At 36.9% G+C, this 18,003-nt stretch overlaps 1 pseudogene; it reads right to left on the bottom strand.

Annotated features, from left to right (window-relative positions):
* The window catches only part of LOC113177481 (antigen WC1.1-like), a 210,489-nt pseudogene that overhangs the window by 31,929 nt on the left and 160,557 nt on the right, over nt 1-18,003 (bottom strand).

The raw sequence follows: 18,003 nt of genomic DNA, 5'->3' as shown, positions 1-18,003 counted from the left end.
CTGGGTTACTGAGACATTCATTCTCTATAGCATATTCCTATCAGTAGCTGAAATTATTTCTATCAATTTACCTGTTTTAAATGCCAAGTATGTGAAAAAAAAAATACAAACCTGATAATGCACATTCTCATGTATGTACATGAAAACACACTCAGACACATGTTACCCAGAAAGAAAACTCCTCTAGAAAGGAGTCTTGCCTCATTCCCTCTGTTCCTGCTAATAGGACAATGCCTGGCATGTTGAGTGCATTCCTTAGAAATATATATGGGTGAGTTTCACCAATGCTATGAAAATTGGCTTGATAAACATTTAATGATTAAATAAATAGATGAGTAAGATGAGCAGAAAAAGTTTTTTTTAATTCTTTCAATAAAAGATTGAAAATAAAAGCAATAAAAGATATGTAAATTAATGTCAATGGTTTTTGGTAATAAATATTAGGCATTTAAAACATAAGTACTGAGTAATCCCCATAATAAGTTGTACTCAATAATCTCTCATATTGTTAATGAAAAATTACAAACATTGAAAGTATTCATTTAAATTAATTGAAACTATTATTTTAAATAAATTAAAATATTTTTACATAAATTATGCAAACAGATAACAGATAATAGTTAATAAGTAAACGATGGTTAGCTGGAAAGAGAAATATTTTCATGGAAAGATAATACACTGAGGAAAATTAATACATGAAAGGACATAGAGGTAACATAGAACCAAGTGAAACAAAAAAATACATATAAATGCAAATTAACATGGACAAAACACACATGCCACTTGTCCTAAAACAGCTTCGTGGATATACATTATCCCCATTATTCTGTCAACCTCCTACACTATACTGAGAACATCTCTAGATGATGGCAGGACCTGTCTTGGGTGGTTGCTCACTTCAGGATTGGGTGTCTATTTCTCAATATATGGAGTCTATTGTAAGAAAAAACATCATTGGTACCTAATCTTATTATTTATTATCACTTTAGACTCTACAGGAAAAAGGAATAAATAAGGTGAGGAAAGGTAGAAAAAGGAAAAGAGTAAAAAAAAATTGCTTTTGAAATGTTTACCATCATTTATTTTCTCATCCTTCCTGGATTTTAGGCAGTTCCTAGCATAGGTTTGTGGGCTTTGTTCCTTTTTTGATTTTTGAGTTTCTGTATGTTCTTTGACTTTAGTTTAAAGGTCAAGTTATAAAAAAATCCCAGTGTATTTTATGAAGATATGAAATACTGTTGGAAAACAATTGCTCCTACAAAGTAATATGATGATATCTGTTTAAAAAATAGATATCCTGTGATCTTGCAACCATTGGCAGTCGTCTTGTAGTAATAACCTACTAGTATGTAGTGTGACATGTGCAACGATATTTATTACAATATATTTTTAGAAGGGAAAAATTAAAAAAAACAATCATAAATAAATAGCAAAAATGATTATGCAAGCTCTAATACTTATCTCTTAAGAATGTAACATTATGGAGTTGTTTTACAAAAGAGTGAGTACTACTTGTGGAAAATCCTTAATATATTGTTAAGAAAGCCAATGTAACAATAATAAGTATGATACAAGCCCAACATTGTAAAACCAAATAAAAAGACACCATAAGATAAATGCTATTATCACTATATTAGTTTAGATAAAATTCCATGAAAATGGAGAATTATAAAAAGAGTAACTCCAAGTCCATTAATTCTATTTATATCAGGGTAATATGAATAGACAAGTGGCTATGCAATGTCACTAATATACCATTGATATTTTAATATGTCTTCCTTGATTTCAATGAGTAATTAGGGTTTTGGTAATTCAATGTAATAGAAAGCATATTATTTGATTCTACACCAAAAATAAACTAGAAGAAAGAACATAAATCACCTAGTGTCAAATATTTGCCAATCATGTGAAGAGATGAAAAAATATAACATGGCATAAGAGAAGTTGGGGTGGACATCCCTTTATGTCTCCAGTGCTCTTTGCCTAGAGAGACAACATCACTCATTCCCTTGGGTTCCTCCCATGGTGAGGTTCTTTAGAGTTACTTAAACTTAGAGTGAACCCAAACCCAACCAGTAGTAATCTGCATTCGTGAGTCACATCCTTGACCCTGAAGTAGCTCACAGTCTCCTCCCTCTTCCATGGGGAAGTCCTTCAAAGTCTGAGAAAAACAATGTGTTCACTCTTCCTGGCATTTCTGCAAATTATGGTAATTACAAACTGCTGAGCCATGGTTTCCAGTTGTTTCTGCATTTGGTAGCCACAGAGAAATTTGCCAGTGTCACTTCTAAAGGCAGCTCATCTGTGACACAGCAACACATTAATCAACTTGGTAATCAAAGGAGCATATTTCCAGCATTAAACGGACAATATGTTATGGAAGACAAAAACCACTGAAGATTGTTGGAACAGTCCAAGCAACAAGTGATCTTTCCTGAAGTAAGATGAGGGTGGGAAGGAAAGACTAGAAGGAACTAATTCCATCGTTTCTGGTACATGCATAGAACTTGCTACTACATTGGAACTGGAGGGAGAGTGAAATGGAGATGTGAATGTAGACTGAGACTAATTAAGTGATCAACAACAGTGGCATTAACTGGGATGGGGAATAGAAAAGGGAGAAATTGGTAGAGGCAGATTGAAGGAGTGAAATAAAATGCTCTACTTTGAAAACTAAATTTGAGTTGTCCATTATACATTCAAGTAAGGGACCAGTAGCACTGAAATATATGAGATTGCATTTAAGGTCAGAGATCAGATATGGACTTTATATTGGGAGCTGTCAGTGGAATAATATCATCTAAGGCCTGGACCCCAATGAGGTTAGTGAAGGAAAGAGTTAAGGAAGAATAGAGAGTCTAAAATTTAGATATTGAAAGAAGAAGTTGCAAGAATAATAATCAGTAAATTAGAGTGACCATGAGGAGAAAACAAAAAAGAAGATAGACAGCTGAAAGTTTCTCTTTTTCTAGTAAAGTTTGAGTGAAGATTATCATGTGTATGTATGATGTGATTTAAATAGCAATGAGGGGGAGATCAGGGAATTTGTAAAGTGTCATGTTAGAGAGAGGGCAAGAGCACATGTGAGAGAAGCACACTACCATATGGGGCCAGTATGGAGGATCCATCAGAGATTGGATCACAAATTCAAAGAGACTAGCAGGATAATTTCACATTATAACAAGATACAGTACTTGTCTATGATTCATCACTTCTTGCCTAGTCCAGTGCAGGCAGTGAAGAGTTAGGTAATTGACTCAACTATTCCTCTCATTGACAGATAAAGAATAAACCTCGTAATTGAATAAACATGAAGGGGGAGGATTATAATGGGGCATCATGTTGTCTAATCAGGGTAAGAAGAACATGTGCAATACTGAGGAGAGTGGAAGAATTAAAAACTGATAAGGGAAAACATTTGGAATGTGCATGAGGATGAAATATCTGGAAAAGAAGCATAATTAATATGTGCCTCGCGAAGAAGAGGCAACAGTCAGAGAAAACAACTGAAAACACATTATAGGTCTTAAGAAATTGGAAGACAATAGCCTCCAATTTCCAACAGGCTCCATAGAATGTTTCCTGGGAGAGGGATGAAGTGGTTGGTTTGCAGTAGCATATGGATGAAGGCGCAGAGGAGGCAGTATCAACCAGGATCTTTGGGACTATAAGGAGATGAATTCAATAAGAAAATAAGGGGAGGCAGGCCCCTCATTTCACAGCAATTCCCCATAATGTGGCAGACGAGAAGATTAACAGACAGCTTTTCAATAGAATTGGTTTGGGGGTAATGGAGAAAAGTTGAACTCATCTTACCCATCCAGGTAATCAAGCATCACTCTCCCCACTTCTTCCTACTCTGCTCATGATGGGATTTTTATCAGTACCTCAAGGTCACAGACTTCTCACACCTCAGTATTTACACTGACCAAATGCTCTTATTACTTTCTCCATTTGACATCTACTACCTTCTTTGGTCTCAACCTAAATGTGATTTCTCTTTTCCTCAAATTACCCATTTACACAGCACCTTCCACTCCTTTATGACACTCCCATTTATGGTTGGTGTGTGTCATCGTGCTAGAGGATAAACTCCATGAGGTCAGGGGGAGTATTTTCTTATTGTCTCTCCTCCTCATGCCTCAAATTAAGTTGCTAGATGCAATTTACTCAATTACTTATCATCAACAATCTGAACTGAGAGTTTGTCTGACTGATGTAGATGGCTGATGTCCGTAAAAGACCATGAGCTCTAAGATAACCGAGTATTACTGGATACCCCAAGTTTTCCCTCACTCTATTGAGACTATGGGGTGTATGAAGTGCTTACTCCTAACCTTAGTTTCTACATCTGGATTAAATGATCACCATAATACATATAAGAGTTTTCTGAGAGGTTTAACCTTCATTACATGTGAAAAACAACAACAACAACAAAAACCCGTAACACTATGACAGAATATAGCAAGTGATTTATATAATTGAGGTAAAATTCTTCACTCTACTAAAGAAATAGAGAGTAATTATTATAGTGTAAGCTGCACTAGCCATTTGCTGATACAGTTTTTTATAGGGTAAATTCATGCTAAATTTAATATCCATGGCATTTTCCACATAAGTGGCTGTCAGAACAGGTTTACTTAATTCTGTCATTGAAAGGAGATTGTAAATTGAGGCTAAAATACTCTCTATTCAAATTTGTAACTCATAGTCTTATTTGAATGTATTCTCTTGGCTTGAAAGTATGAAATTTATCTAACAACTTACAGAGTGAGGACACAGGAATAGGGAGTAAGTCACCTGAGCACATGATATAAGCTTCCTCCTTTGCAGAGCAAGATCTCTGTTTCCAGGGGTCAGAAGGACACTGCCAGAGAGAGGTGTCCGTTTTCCTACACTGGATTTCATCCACCCAACGAGGTCTAGAACCTTCTCTGAGAGGAACAGAAGAGTTGAGAGTCTCAGTGTCCCCACAGCCAAGCTGTCTGCAGATCACAGACAAGGTCACAGCTTCCATGGGGCTGTGGCAGACACTACCCCAGGTGTTGTTGTAGAAAACTTCCAGCCACCCAGCACACTCCTGGTCCTTGCTCACCAACCTGAGGGCCAGGAACTCTGAAACCAAGAGGAGGAAAATAGGACACAGTGAGTATTTAATGTTTAGTGCTATTTTCCTTTACCCCTATGTAGTGAGTGCTCATTGCTAACTTTGCTGATGACATGCCCACTGGGAGATAGACAAAACTTTTATCCATTTACCTGTTTTGATAACTTGTATGTATCTTTGTAATTCTATGGCAATGGTATAGTGGAAAATGAACAGGCAGGAACACTGAAGTGGGGTTCTTGAGGTGAAGGAGGAAAAGCTACTTGAGTAAATATTTGGCAGATCCTGGGAAAAGGGGTGTGGACAATGAGATGGCAGAACAGTGAAGTCCCAGATATGTCACTTCCTGATCCTGGAGCTTGTGAATAGTTTACCATTTGAGGTAAGGGAGCTTTGCAAATAAGATCAAGATGAGAAATTTTTCATGGTGAGATTATTTTAGATTATCTGGGATTAATTATTTCATCCCAATCTAACATCCTTTGATCTGTAGTCTTACAAGCAGACAATGGTTTCTGAATCTGATCAAAGAAATTTGTGAAGATGAAAAAAATGGGTAGAATATGCAAGGTGGTTGATTTGAATGAGGAAGGCAAATACAGGTAATTTGTAGATGCTGGAAAGGAAAGAAAATGAGTTTTCCCAAAGCCTCCACTGAATGTAGCTCACTGACACATTGTTTATAGCTCAGGTGGACTGGGGTCAGACTTGGACTCATGTTGTTTAAGTAACTAACTGTGGTAATTTATTGTAGCAGCAATAGGTAACTAATACAGTGGGTCTCAGGATGTTGCACACTGAAGCATGAGGTCTGCAGTCAAATGGACACTGAAGAGAATGATTGTCAGGAGGCAGGAATCAAGAGCAGCTCAGCTGCTGCATCAGGAAATGGAAACCCTTTATCTTTTCTGCTAGAGGGACAGGCACTGTGGGATAAGCCTCCTCCCCCTCCACCCTGCCACCAATTTCCCCTCCTCTGCCCTCAGTCTCAGATACCATCATGTACATGCTCCTCATTTCTTCCAACTGTACCCAGTGTGCACCACAGACCTGAGCAGATGACCCCAGCATCTGCCTTGTGTCTGCAGTTGTGCTGCCCCCAGCCCTGGGAAGGGCACTGCCACACATGGGCCTCCTCTCCTGTGCAGTTCACCTCATCCAGCCAGATGGGCCCTGATCCCTCTCCAAAGTGAGCAGAGATGGTGGCCTCCAGGGCCACTCCACAGCCCAGCTGTCTGCACACCACATGGGCATCATTCAAGTCCCAGCTGTCATCACAGATGGAGCCCCAGGAGCCCTGCTGCAGGATCTCCACTCTCCCTGCACAGTGACTGCCCCCATCCACCAGACGGAGCTGTCTGCTGTCTGAGGAGAGACAGGGTCATGTCAGTGGGCATTCACACAGGGAATGGGAAGGCTCAGGTGTTTGGATCCTTGCTCACCTGAGCAGTTGGTGATGTGCCCCTCTGAGGCTGCAGAGCCTGCTGGGTCAGACGAGGAGTCATTACACTGGGGCAGCAGCTCGGTCTGGTTGCCTACAGATGGGAGTATAGAGAATGAAACTGGAGGTTCAGTAAAGATGGCGGCGAAGGGACTGCATCACCCCAGGGCGCCGCGTCACTAAGTGGGAGAAAGATGATGCAAAACAGCTGAAGGATATCTTTGGGAAGTTCAAGTGAAATTGAGGTGCTCCAGAATCTAGTGGACAGATTTCCATCGTGCGAAGTTCGGCTCTGAGAGCTCCATTTCCCCGCACGTAACACCGAGGCAGTCGCGTCACACTGGTTGGAGTGGGGGTGGAGCAGGGTCGTCGCCCGGGTCCGGAGGGGGCTCAGCGACCCGTTGGAGAGGTAGTTAGGTACCCCCATTGGGAGTGGGGGCTGTGCAGAACTGCGACCCACCGGCCTAGAGGTCTGCCAGCGCGGTAGACTCGTCACACCAATTGGAGCGGGGGTCCAGCTGAGCCGCCACCCACATCCAGATCAGGACCAACGATCCCAGGGCGTGTTAGTTACGTTACCACAATTGGAGTGGGGGCAGAGCAAAGCCACCGCCCGTGCCCGCAGCGGGGGCAGACCTGCAACCGATCAGCGGGGTAGACAGACCACCATAATTAGAGGAGGAGCACAGCCAATACCCGCCCTGCAAGGGAGACTTCCCAACTATACAAGAGCAACATAAATAAATAGAGGGTAAATTTCAAAAACACAACAGTGGCACCAAGCAGAAAGAAATGTCAGCAGTATGAAAAGACAAGGAAAGAAAGGTAAACAAGCAATGCAGGTCAACTCAACTTTAGAAGAGGTAATAGCTGCAACAGATGGAATGTCAGATAAAGACATCAGGATTTATATGCTTCAGATGATCTGGAGTCTCAAGGAAGACATGAGACAGCAAAATCAGACAATGAAAGATCACATTGACAAACAAATCCAGGAAGTAAAAGATCAATTTCACAGGGAGATAGAGGTAATAAAAAACAAACAAATAGAAATTCTAGAAATGCAGGAAGCTATAAACCAACTTAAAAACTAAATTGAGAATACTACCAGCAGATTAGATCACTTAGAAGAGAGAACATCAGACAATGAAGACAAAGTATTTCAACTGGAAAAGAACATAGACAGCTCAGCAAGTCTGCTAAGAAACCATGAGCAGAACATCCAAGAATTATGGGATAATGTCAAAAGACGAAATTTAAGAGTCATTGGGATACAGGAAGGCACAGAGCTCCAAACCAAAGGAATAAAAAGTCTTTTCAGTGAAATAATACGAGAAAACTTCCCAGACTTGAAGAATGAGACAGAATCCCAAATCCTAGAAGCCTACAGGACGCCGAATGTGCAAAATCTTAAGAGATCCACACCTAGACACATTATAATGAAAATGTCCAACATACAGAATAAGGAGAGAATTTTAAAAGCTGCAAGAGAAAGAAAGCAGATTACATTTAGGGGTAAACCAATCAGGATAACAGCTGATCTCTCAACACAGACTCTGAAAGCTAGAAGATCCTGGAATAACATATTTCAAACACTGAAAGAAAATGGGTTCCAACCAAGAATCGTGTATCCCGCGAAATTAAGCTTCAGATTAGAAGATGAAATTAAAACGTTCCACGATAAACAAAAGTTAAAAGAATTCGCAGCTAGAAAACCATCTCTTCAAAAAATCCTTGGCAAAACATTACAGGAAGAGGAAATGGAAAATAACATTGAAAACCAACAATGGGAGGTAGGACAGTAAAGGGGGGAAAGTAGTCAAAGAGGATAACAAATCAGGTTTAGTAACATCAATAAACAAATATGGATAGAAGAACAAACCATATCTCAATAATAACCCTAAATGTTAATGGCTTAAACTCACCAATCAAGAGACACAGGCTAGTAGAATGGATCAAAAAACAAGACCCAACAATATGCTGTCTACAGGAGATGCATTTGATAGGAAAAGATATACATAGACTGAAGGTGAAAGGTTGGGAAAAATCATATCACTCATATGGACCGCGGAAACAAGCAGGAGTGTCCATACTCATATCTAATAAAATAGATTTCAAGCCAAAGCTAATCAAAAGGGATATAGAAGGACACTTCATACTGCTCAAGGGAACCATACACCAACAAGACATAACAATCATAAATATATATGCCCCAAATAATGGTGCAGCTGTGTTCATCAAGCAAACTCTTCTCAAGTTCAAGAGTCTAATAGACCAACATACAATAATCATGGGAGACTTCAACACACCTCTCTCACCACTGGACAGATCTTCCAAACAAAAGTTAAATAAGGAAACTATAGAACTCAATAACACAATTAACAACCTAGACTTAATTGACATATATAGACTATACCACCCAACATCAAGTAGCTACACTTTTTTCTCAGCAGCACATGGAACCTTCTCAAAAATAGACCATATACTATGTCACAGGGCAACTCTTAGACAATACAAAGGGGTAGAGATAATACCATGCATCTTATCTGATCATAATGGAATGAAACTGAAAATCAATGATAAAAGAAGAAAGGAAAAAGCAAGCATCACCTGGAGAATGAACAATAGGTTGCTGAGTGATCAATGGGTTTTAGAAGACATCAAGGAGGAAATTAAAAAATTCCTAGAGTTAAATGAAAACACAGACACAACATATCGGAATCTATGGGACACATTGAAAACAGTTCTAAGAGGAAAATTCATTGCTTGGAGTTCATTCATCAAAAAAAGAAAAAACCAACAAATAAATGATCTCATACTTCATCTCAAAATCCTAGAAAAAGAAGAGCAAAACAACAGCAAAAGAAGTAGAAGGCAAGAAATAATTAAAATCAGAGCTGAAATTAATGAAATTGAAACAAAAGAAACAATTGAAAAAATTGACAAAACTAAAAGCTGGTTCTTTGAAAAAATAAATAAAATTGATAGACCCTTAGCCATGCTAACGAAGAGAAGAAGAGAGAGAACCCAAATTACTAGCATACGGGATGAAAAAGGCAATATCACAACAGACACTTCAGAAATACAGAAGATAATCAGAAATTACTTTGAATCCTTATACTCCAATAAAATAGAAGATAGTGAAGGCATAGATAAATTCCTTGAGTCCTATGATCTGCCCAGATTGAGCCAGGAGGATATAGACAACCTAAACAGACCAATAACAATTGAGGAAATAGAAGAAACCATCAAAAGACTACCAACTAAGAAAAGCCCAGGACCGGATGGGTATACAGCAGAGTTTTACAAAACCTTTAAAGAGGAACTAACACCAATACTTTTCAAGCTATTTCAGGAAATAGAAAAAGAGGGAGAACTTCCAAATTCATTCTACGAGGCCAACATCACCCTGATTCCGAAACCAGACAAAGACACTTCAAAGAAGGAAAACTACAGACCAATATCTCTAATGAACCTTGACGCAAAAATCCTCAATAAAATTCTGGCGAATCGGATTCAAATACATATCAAAAAAATTATACATCATGATCAAGTAGGATTCATCCCTGGGATGCAAGGCTGGTTTAATATACGGAAATCAATAAATGTTATTCACCACATCAATAGACTTAAAAATAAGAACCATATGATCATCTCAATAGATGCAGAAAAAGCATTCGACAAAGTACAGCATCCCTTTATGTTCAAAACGCTAGAAAAATTAGGGATAACAGGATCATACCTCAACATTGTAAAAGCAATCTATGATAAGCCACAGGCCAGCATCATTCTGAATGGAGAAAAATTGAAGGCATTCCCTCTAAGATCTGGTACAAGACACGGATGCCCTCTCTCACCACTTCTGTTCAACATAGTCCTCGAAACACTGGCCAGAGCAATTAGACAGTCAAAAGAAATTAAAGGCATAAAAATAGGAAAAGAAGAACTTAAATTATCACTATTTGCAGATGATATGATTCTATACCTAGCAGACCCAAAAAGGGTCTACAAAGAAGCTATTAGAGCTAATAAATGAATTCAGCAAAGTGGCAGGATATAAGATCAACACGCATAAATCAAAGGCATTCCTGTATATCAGCAACAAATCCTCTGAAACGGAAATGAGGACAACTACTCCATTCACAATATCCCCCCAAAAAATAAAATACTTGGGAATCAACCTAACAAAAGAGGTGAAAGATTTATACAATGAAAATTACAGAACCCTAAAGAAAGACATTGAAGAAGACCTTAGAAGATGGAAAAATATACCCTGCTCATGGATAGGCAGAACTAACATCATCAAAATGGCGATATTACCAAAAGTTCTCTATAAGTTCAATGCAATGCCAATCAAAATCCCAACAGCATATCTTGTAGAAATAGATAAAAGAATCATGAAATTCATATGGAATAATAAAAGACCCAGAATAGCAAAAACAATACTAAGCAGGAAGTGTGAATCAGGCAGAATAGCGATACCAGACTTCAAACTATACTACAGAGCAATAGTAATAAAAACAGCATGGTACTGGTACCAAAACAGGAGGGTGGACCAATGGTACAGAATAGAGGACACAGTAACCAATCCACAAAACTACAACTATCTTATATTTGATCAAGGGGCTAAAAGCATGCAATGGAGGAAGGATAGCATCTTCAACAAATGGTGCTGGGAAAACTGGAAATCCATTTGCACCAAAATGAATCTGAATCCCTATCTCTCGCCGTGCACAAAAGTTAACTCAAAATGGATCAAGGAGCTTGATATTAAATCAGAGACACGGCATCTGATAGAAGAAAAAGTTGGTTATGATCTACACGCTGTGGGATCGGGCTCCAAATTCCTCAATAGGACACCCATAGCGCTAGAGTTAACAAATAGAATCAACAAATGGGACTTACTCAAACTAAAAAGTTTTTTCTCAGCAAAAGAAACAATAAGAGAGATAAACAGGGAGCCTATATCCTGGGAACAAATCTTTACTCCACACACTTCAGATAGAGCCCTAATAACCAGAATATACAAAGAACTCAAAAAATTAGACAATAAGATAACAAATAACCCAATCAATAAATGGGCCAAGGACCTGAACAGACACTTCTCAGAGGAGGACATTCAATCAATCAACAAGTACATGAAAAAATGCTCACCATCGCTAGCAGTCAGAGAAATGCAAATCAAAACTACCCTAAGATACCATCTCACTCCAGTAAGACTGGCAGCCATTAGGAAGTCAAACAACAATAAGTGCTGGAGAGGATGCGGGGAAAAGGGCACTCTTGTTCATTGCTGGTGGGACTGCAAATTGGTGCAGCCAATTTGGAAAGCAGTATGGAGATTTCTCGGAAAGCTGGGAATGGAACCACCATTTGACCCAGCTATTCCCCTTCTCGGTCTATTCCCTAAAGCCCTAACAAGAGCATGCTACAGGGACACTGCTACATCGATGTTCATAGCAGCTCAATTCACGATAGCAAGACTGTGGAACCAGCCTAGATGCCCTTCAATAGATGAATGGATAAAAAAAATGTGCCATTTATACACTATGGAGTATTACTCTGCATTAAAAAATGACAAAATCATAGAATTTGGAGGGAAATGGATGGCATTAGAGCAGATTATGCTAAGTGAAGCTTGTCAATCTTTAAAAAACAAATACCAAATGACTCCTTTGATATAAGGGGTGTAAACAAGGACAGGGTAGGGACGAAGAGCTTGAGAAGAATATTTACAGTAAACAGGGATGAGAGGTGGGAGGGAAAGGGAGTGAGAAGGGAAATTGCATGGAAATGGAAGGCGATCCTCAGGGTTATACAAAATGTCATATAAGAGGAAAGGAGGGGTAAGTCAAGAGAATACAAATGGAAGAAATGATTTACAGTAGAAGGGGTAGATTGAGAAAAGGGGAGGGGAGGGGAGGGGAGGGGAGGGGGGATAGTAGACAATAGGACAGACAGCAGAATACATCAGACACTAGAAAGGCAATATGTCAATCAATGGAAGGGTAACTGATGTGATACAGCAATTTGTATACGGGGTAAAAGGGGGAGTTCATAATCCACTTGAATCAAACCGTGTAATATGATGTATTAAGAACTATGTAATGTTATGAATGACCAATAAAAAAAAGGAAAAAAAAAGAGAATGAAACTGAATTAAAGTACATAATAATCTAGTGATGGCATCTGAAAGCTGTAGGACAAAATCAGTAATTTCCTATCTTCAGAACTGTTCTCCTAATGGAGATTTCTGCTTCTGACTCTGACACTTTTGGGCTTTATGTCAAGTACTAGGAGTGACTTTAGGCAAGTAGGCATATGTTAGTACTTCTTGAGAACATTGTACAGCTCCCACGATAGCTAGAATTTAAGATTCAAGTGAAGAGAAAAGTGAAAAGTGGGATCAGCAATTTTCCCTGGAGGCACTTGCCCACATCAGATTTAAAGGCGAAACTGAAAATCTCAGCATGTTTGCCAGATTGCTATGGCCATACACAAATATAATTTAGGTTGGACCAAAGAAGAGAAATCATGTTAGACAGCCAGGAAACTTGTATAATATTTTGTGAACTAAAAGGGTTTTTGTCACAGGGATGGTGCCAAATTTCTCAAAACTTCAATTGTTTTTGTGTAATGTGATCTAAAATAAAATACTTGGAAGAGGCAAAATAAAATCCTTTTATTTATTTAGTTTCTCAAAAACAATTTTGATCCAAAACACCACATGAAATAGAGTTTAGTAGAAAACAAACAGGAAAAATGAGAAAAAAATGGAAAAGATTTTTACATATTAGTATTGGTGTTTCCTTATAGTTAATTTATATAATCATTTTTAATTGGTCTATTAAATGGCATGATGTTCATCTTGGCAGAGAAATTATCACCAATATATAGTAAAAATTGGCAAGTTAAAAAGTCAAGAGCTAAAAATAAGAACCCAAGGGTGAGTCAAAAACATTAGATTATTACAGAATAGAAATGACAAAGCATAAAAACACAGAAAAATACACAGAGTAAAGCACAGAAAGATAAGGATAGAAACCATAAACAGGGACTTGAGAGACATGGTGAGAGAACCTAACATTCCTACGTAATCTATAAGTTTTAGATATTTAAGGCCACTATAATAGTGCTAAAATTACAACTTAGAAAATACACAATGTCAGATATTCAAAACACATATAGATTTAAAACATATTCACAAAATCTGAGATGCTCTATCCATTGACCTCTGGAGTCCATTTCTCCTTCACTTGAACCTGGGCTGACCATGGTGAGTTGTCTATAAGCAATAGAATGTGGTGAAGCCCAAATGTCTTGACATAGAAACCTAGCTTAGAAAGTCATACCTCCTTCACTTTAGGATGTTTGCTTTATGGCATATCTATTGTATAGAGAGTATCATGTGGGAGAGAACATTTGCAGGTAGTTCTGTCAACAGCCTCCTGTTGAACTTCAAGCTACCAGCCATGTGAATGAACTATCCTGGATTCCCAGCATGGTCAAGTCTTCAAGTGATCTCAGTTCCCCATGACATTCAACTGCAACCTTATGACAGATCCCAAGAGGCAACAGCCAAGAGGCATTCCTAAATTCATGAGTCAGGTAATGGTGAGAAAAAAATAAAATATATTTTTCATTTCTGTTGCTCTTCCTTTTTCTTTCTTTCTTTCTTCCTTTCATTCTTTCAAATACATAACATACCCAATAGGATAGAATTCTTAAGGCTGCTAGAAACAAATGTCACATTACATTTAGAGGGAAATCAATTTGCATCTCAGCTGATTTCTAAAACCAGACCCCAAAATCCAGGAGGTCTTGGAATAATATACATCAAGCCTTCAAAGAAAAAGGATGTCAGCCAAGAATATAATATCCAACAAAATTAAGCTTCATATTTGAAGAAGAAATCAAAACCTTCCATGATGAACAAAATTTAAAAAAAAAAAACATCACAACTAGAAAGTGTGCACTACAGGACATTCTAAGAAAAGTATTCCATGAAGAAAAAAATTAAAAATAAAAGTGAAAATCATCAAAGGGAGAAGGGAATAAACTAAATCAAGTTAAAAAACAGATATAAAACAATATATCAGGGAATACAAATCATATCTCAATAATATATTTGAATATAAATAGGCAAAACTCATCAATAAAAAGACATAGACTGGGATATTGGAATAAAATAACACAACCCAACAATATACCCTCACTAAGAGACTCACCACTCAGATAAAGACATTCACAGACTGAAAGTGAAAAGATGGGAAAAACTATATCACTCATATGGATCATGTGAACAAGCAGGGATTTCTATCCTCATATCAGATAAAGTGAACTTCAAGCCAAACCTAATCATAAGGCACAAAGAAAGACATTTCATACTGCTTAAGGGAATGATACATATGCAAGATATAGCAAATTGTAAATATATATGCCTCAAAAAAGGCAGCATCTATGCACATGAAAGAAATTTCTCTCAATTTCAAAAAAAATAGATAACAACACAATAATACTGAGTGAATTTAACATATCTCTATCACCACTGGATAGATCTTCCAAACAAAAACGAAAAAAACCATAGAACTAAATAATGCAATCAATAATTTAGACTTTAATGGCATATATAGAGTATTTCGACCATCAATCATTGGAGACACTTTCTTCTTTGCAGCACATGAATCCTTCTCTAAAATAGACTATATATTATGCCACAAAGCAACTCTTAGAAAATACAAAACACAGAGATAATGCCTTGCATTCTATCCAATCATAATGGAATGAAATTAGAAATCAATGATATAATTAAAAATAGAAGCTATTCACACCAGAGGATTAAATAATACACTACTGAATGACCAATTGGTAGCAGAAGAAATCAGGGATGAAATAAAAAAAAATATTTAGGAGAAATGAAAATAATATCACAACATATCAAAATCTCTGGGGCACTATGAAGGCAGTACTAAGAGGAAATTTCATTGCATTGAACTCATTCACTAAAAGAATATAAAGTCAAAAAATAAGTAACCTAACATTACATCTCAAAACCCTAGAAAAAGAATACCAAACAAACAGCAGATACAGTAGAAAACAGGAAAAAAATAAAAATTAGAGCTGAAATCAATAAAATGAAAACAAAATAAATAATTCAAAAAACTGACAAAATTAAAAGTTGGTTCTTTGCAAAAATCAACATAATTGATAAACTTTTAGCCACTAAGACAAGAGAGAGAAAACAAAAATTACTAAAATTTGTGATGAAAAAAAAGAAATATCACTAAAATACATATGATAATCAGAAAGATATTTGGGAAATTTATACTCAAAAAAATAAAAAAATAAAATCTTGAAAACACTGATAAATTCCTAGAGACATATGGCCTATCCAAACTGAATTTTGAGGACATAAATAATATGAACAGATCAATTTCAAGCATTGAAATAGAAGTCACATGAAAAGCACACAAATCAAGAAAATCCCAGGACCAGATGGATTCTTAGCCATGTTCTACAAGACCTTGAAAGAAAATGAATATCAGTCAAGAATACAGTCGACACCAATAGTCCTCAAATTATTCCATAAAATAGAAAAGAAGGGAATCCTTCCAAACTCATTCTATGAAACTTCTTTCACCCTGATAACAAAACCAGACACAGACACATCAAGGAAAGAAAACTTCAGGCCAATATCCCTGATGAACATGGATACAAAAACTCTCATTAAAATCCTGGCAAATCTCATACAAAAATATTGAAAATAGTGCACCATGATCAAGTGGGGTTTATCCCAGGGATGCAAGTTTCGTTCAACATACAGTAATCAATAAACATAATTCAGTACATCAATAGACATAATGACAAGAATTATATGATCTTCTCAACAGATGCAGAAAAAGCACTTAAAAATACACATGGTTTCATGTTCAAAACACTAGAAAAATTAGGGATAGTAGGAACATACCTCAATATTGTAAAAATTATATATGTTAAATCCAAGGCCAACATTACACTAAATGGGGAAAAACAGAAAGCATTGCCTCAAAGAACTGGAGCAAGACAAGAATGTTCTCTTTTACCACTTATATTCAACATTGTCCTTAAAATTCTAGCAAAGGGAATAAGAGAGAAGAAAGAAATTGGATAAATTCAAATAGGAAAGGAAGAATTCAAACAATCCCTATTTGCTGATGTTATAACCCTGTTGAAAGACCCAAAAAATACCACAGAAAACTTTTAGAACTAATAAATGAATTTAGCAAAGTAGCAGGATATAAAATTAACACCCATAAATCAATTGCATTCCTATACATCAGGGATGAATCCACCAAAAGAAATCAGGAAAACTACCCCATTCATAATGGCCTCAAAATTTAAAATTTTGGGGAATCTATATAGCAAAAGAGATGAATGACCGCTACAATGAAAACTACAGAACATTATAGAAAGAAATTGAAAAACAACTTAGAAGATGAAAAGATCTTCCATGTTCATGGATAGCAGAATTAACATTGCCAAAATGGCCATACTCTCGATTGCTCTATTCAAATTTAATAGAAATTCCAATGGCATTCTTTACTGAAATAGAAAAATCAGTCATAAAATTCATTTGGAAAAATATGAGACCCAGAAGAGCCAAAGCAATCTTTAGCAATAAAAGTAAAACTGGAGCCATCAAAATACCAGACCTTAAATTATACTACAGAGCTATGGTTATAAAGAGCAGCATGGTGTTGTCACCAAAAAAAAAAAAAAAAAAAAACAGATAGATCAATGCTAAAGAGTGAAGTCAAAGATACAAACCTACATAAATACAGTTATTTCATAGCAGACAATGGTCCAAAAAAATACATTGGAGAAAAGATAGCCTCTTCAAAAACCATGCTGGGAAAAGTGGAAATTCATATGTAGCAAAATATAATTGAGCCCAAATCTCTCACTGTGCACAAAACTCAACTCAAAGTGGATCAAGGACTAAGGCTTGAGACCTTAGATCCTGTGCCTAATAGTAGTAAAAGTAGGCTCAAATCTCCACCATGTCAGTTTAGAAACTGACTTCCTTAACAAGACTTATAAAGTGCAAGAAGGAAAATCAAGAAACCACAAATGGGATAAATTCTAACTAAAAAGCTTCTTCACAGCAAAGGAAACAATCCAGAATATGAAGAAAGAGCCTACATTTTAGGAGAAAATCATTGTCACCTGCATTAATCTCCAGGATATATAAAGATCTCAAAAACTTCACACTCCTTCACCAAATAACCCAGCAGATTAATGGGCCAAGGTGTTGAACAGATACTTCACAGAAGAAGAAATACAATTGGTCAACAAATATATAAAAAGAATTCAACATCTCCAATATTTAGAGACATGCAAATTAAAACTACACTAAGAACTCATCTCACTTCAGTTGTAATGGCAAATATCAAGAATACAAGTAACAATAAATGTT

Source organism: Urocitellus parryii, chromosome 5 (assembly GCF_045843805.1).
Source record: "Urocitellus parryii isolate mUroPar1 chromosome 5, mUroPar1.hap1, whole genome shotgun sequence".
Taxonomy (NCBI): domain Eukaryota; kingdom Metazoa; phylum Chordata; class Mammalia; order Rodentia; family Sciuridae; genus Urocitellus; species Urocitellus parryii.
Note: the sequence above shows the minus strand (reverse complement) of the source record. Positions and strands in the feature narration are given on the sequence as shown.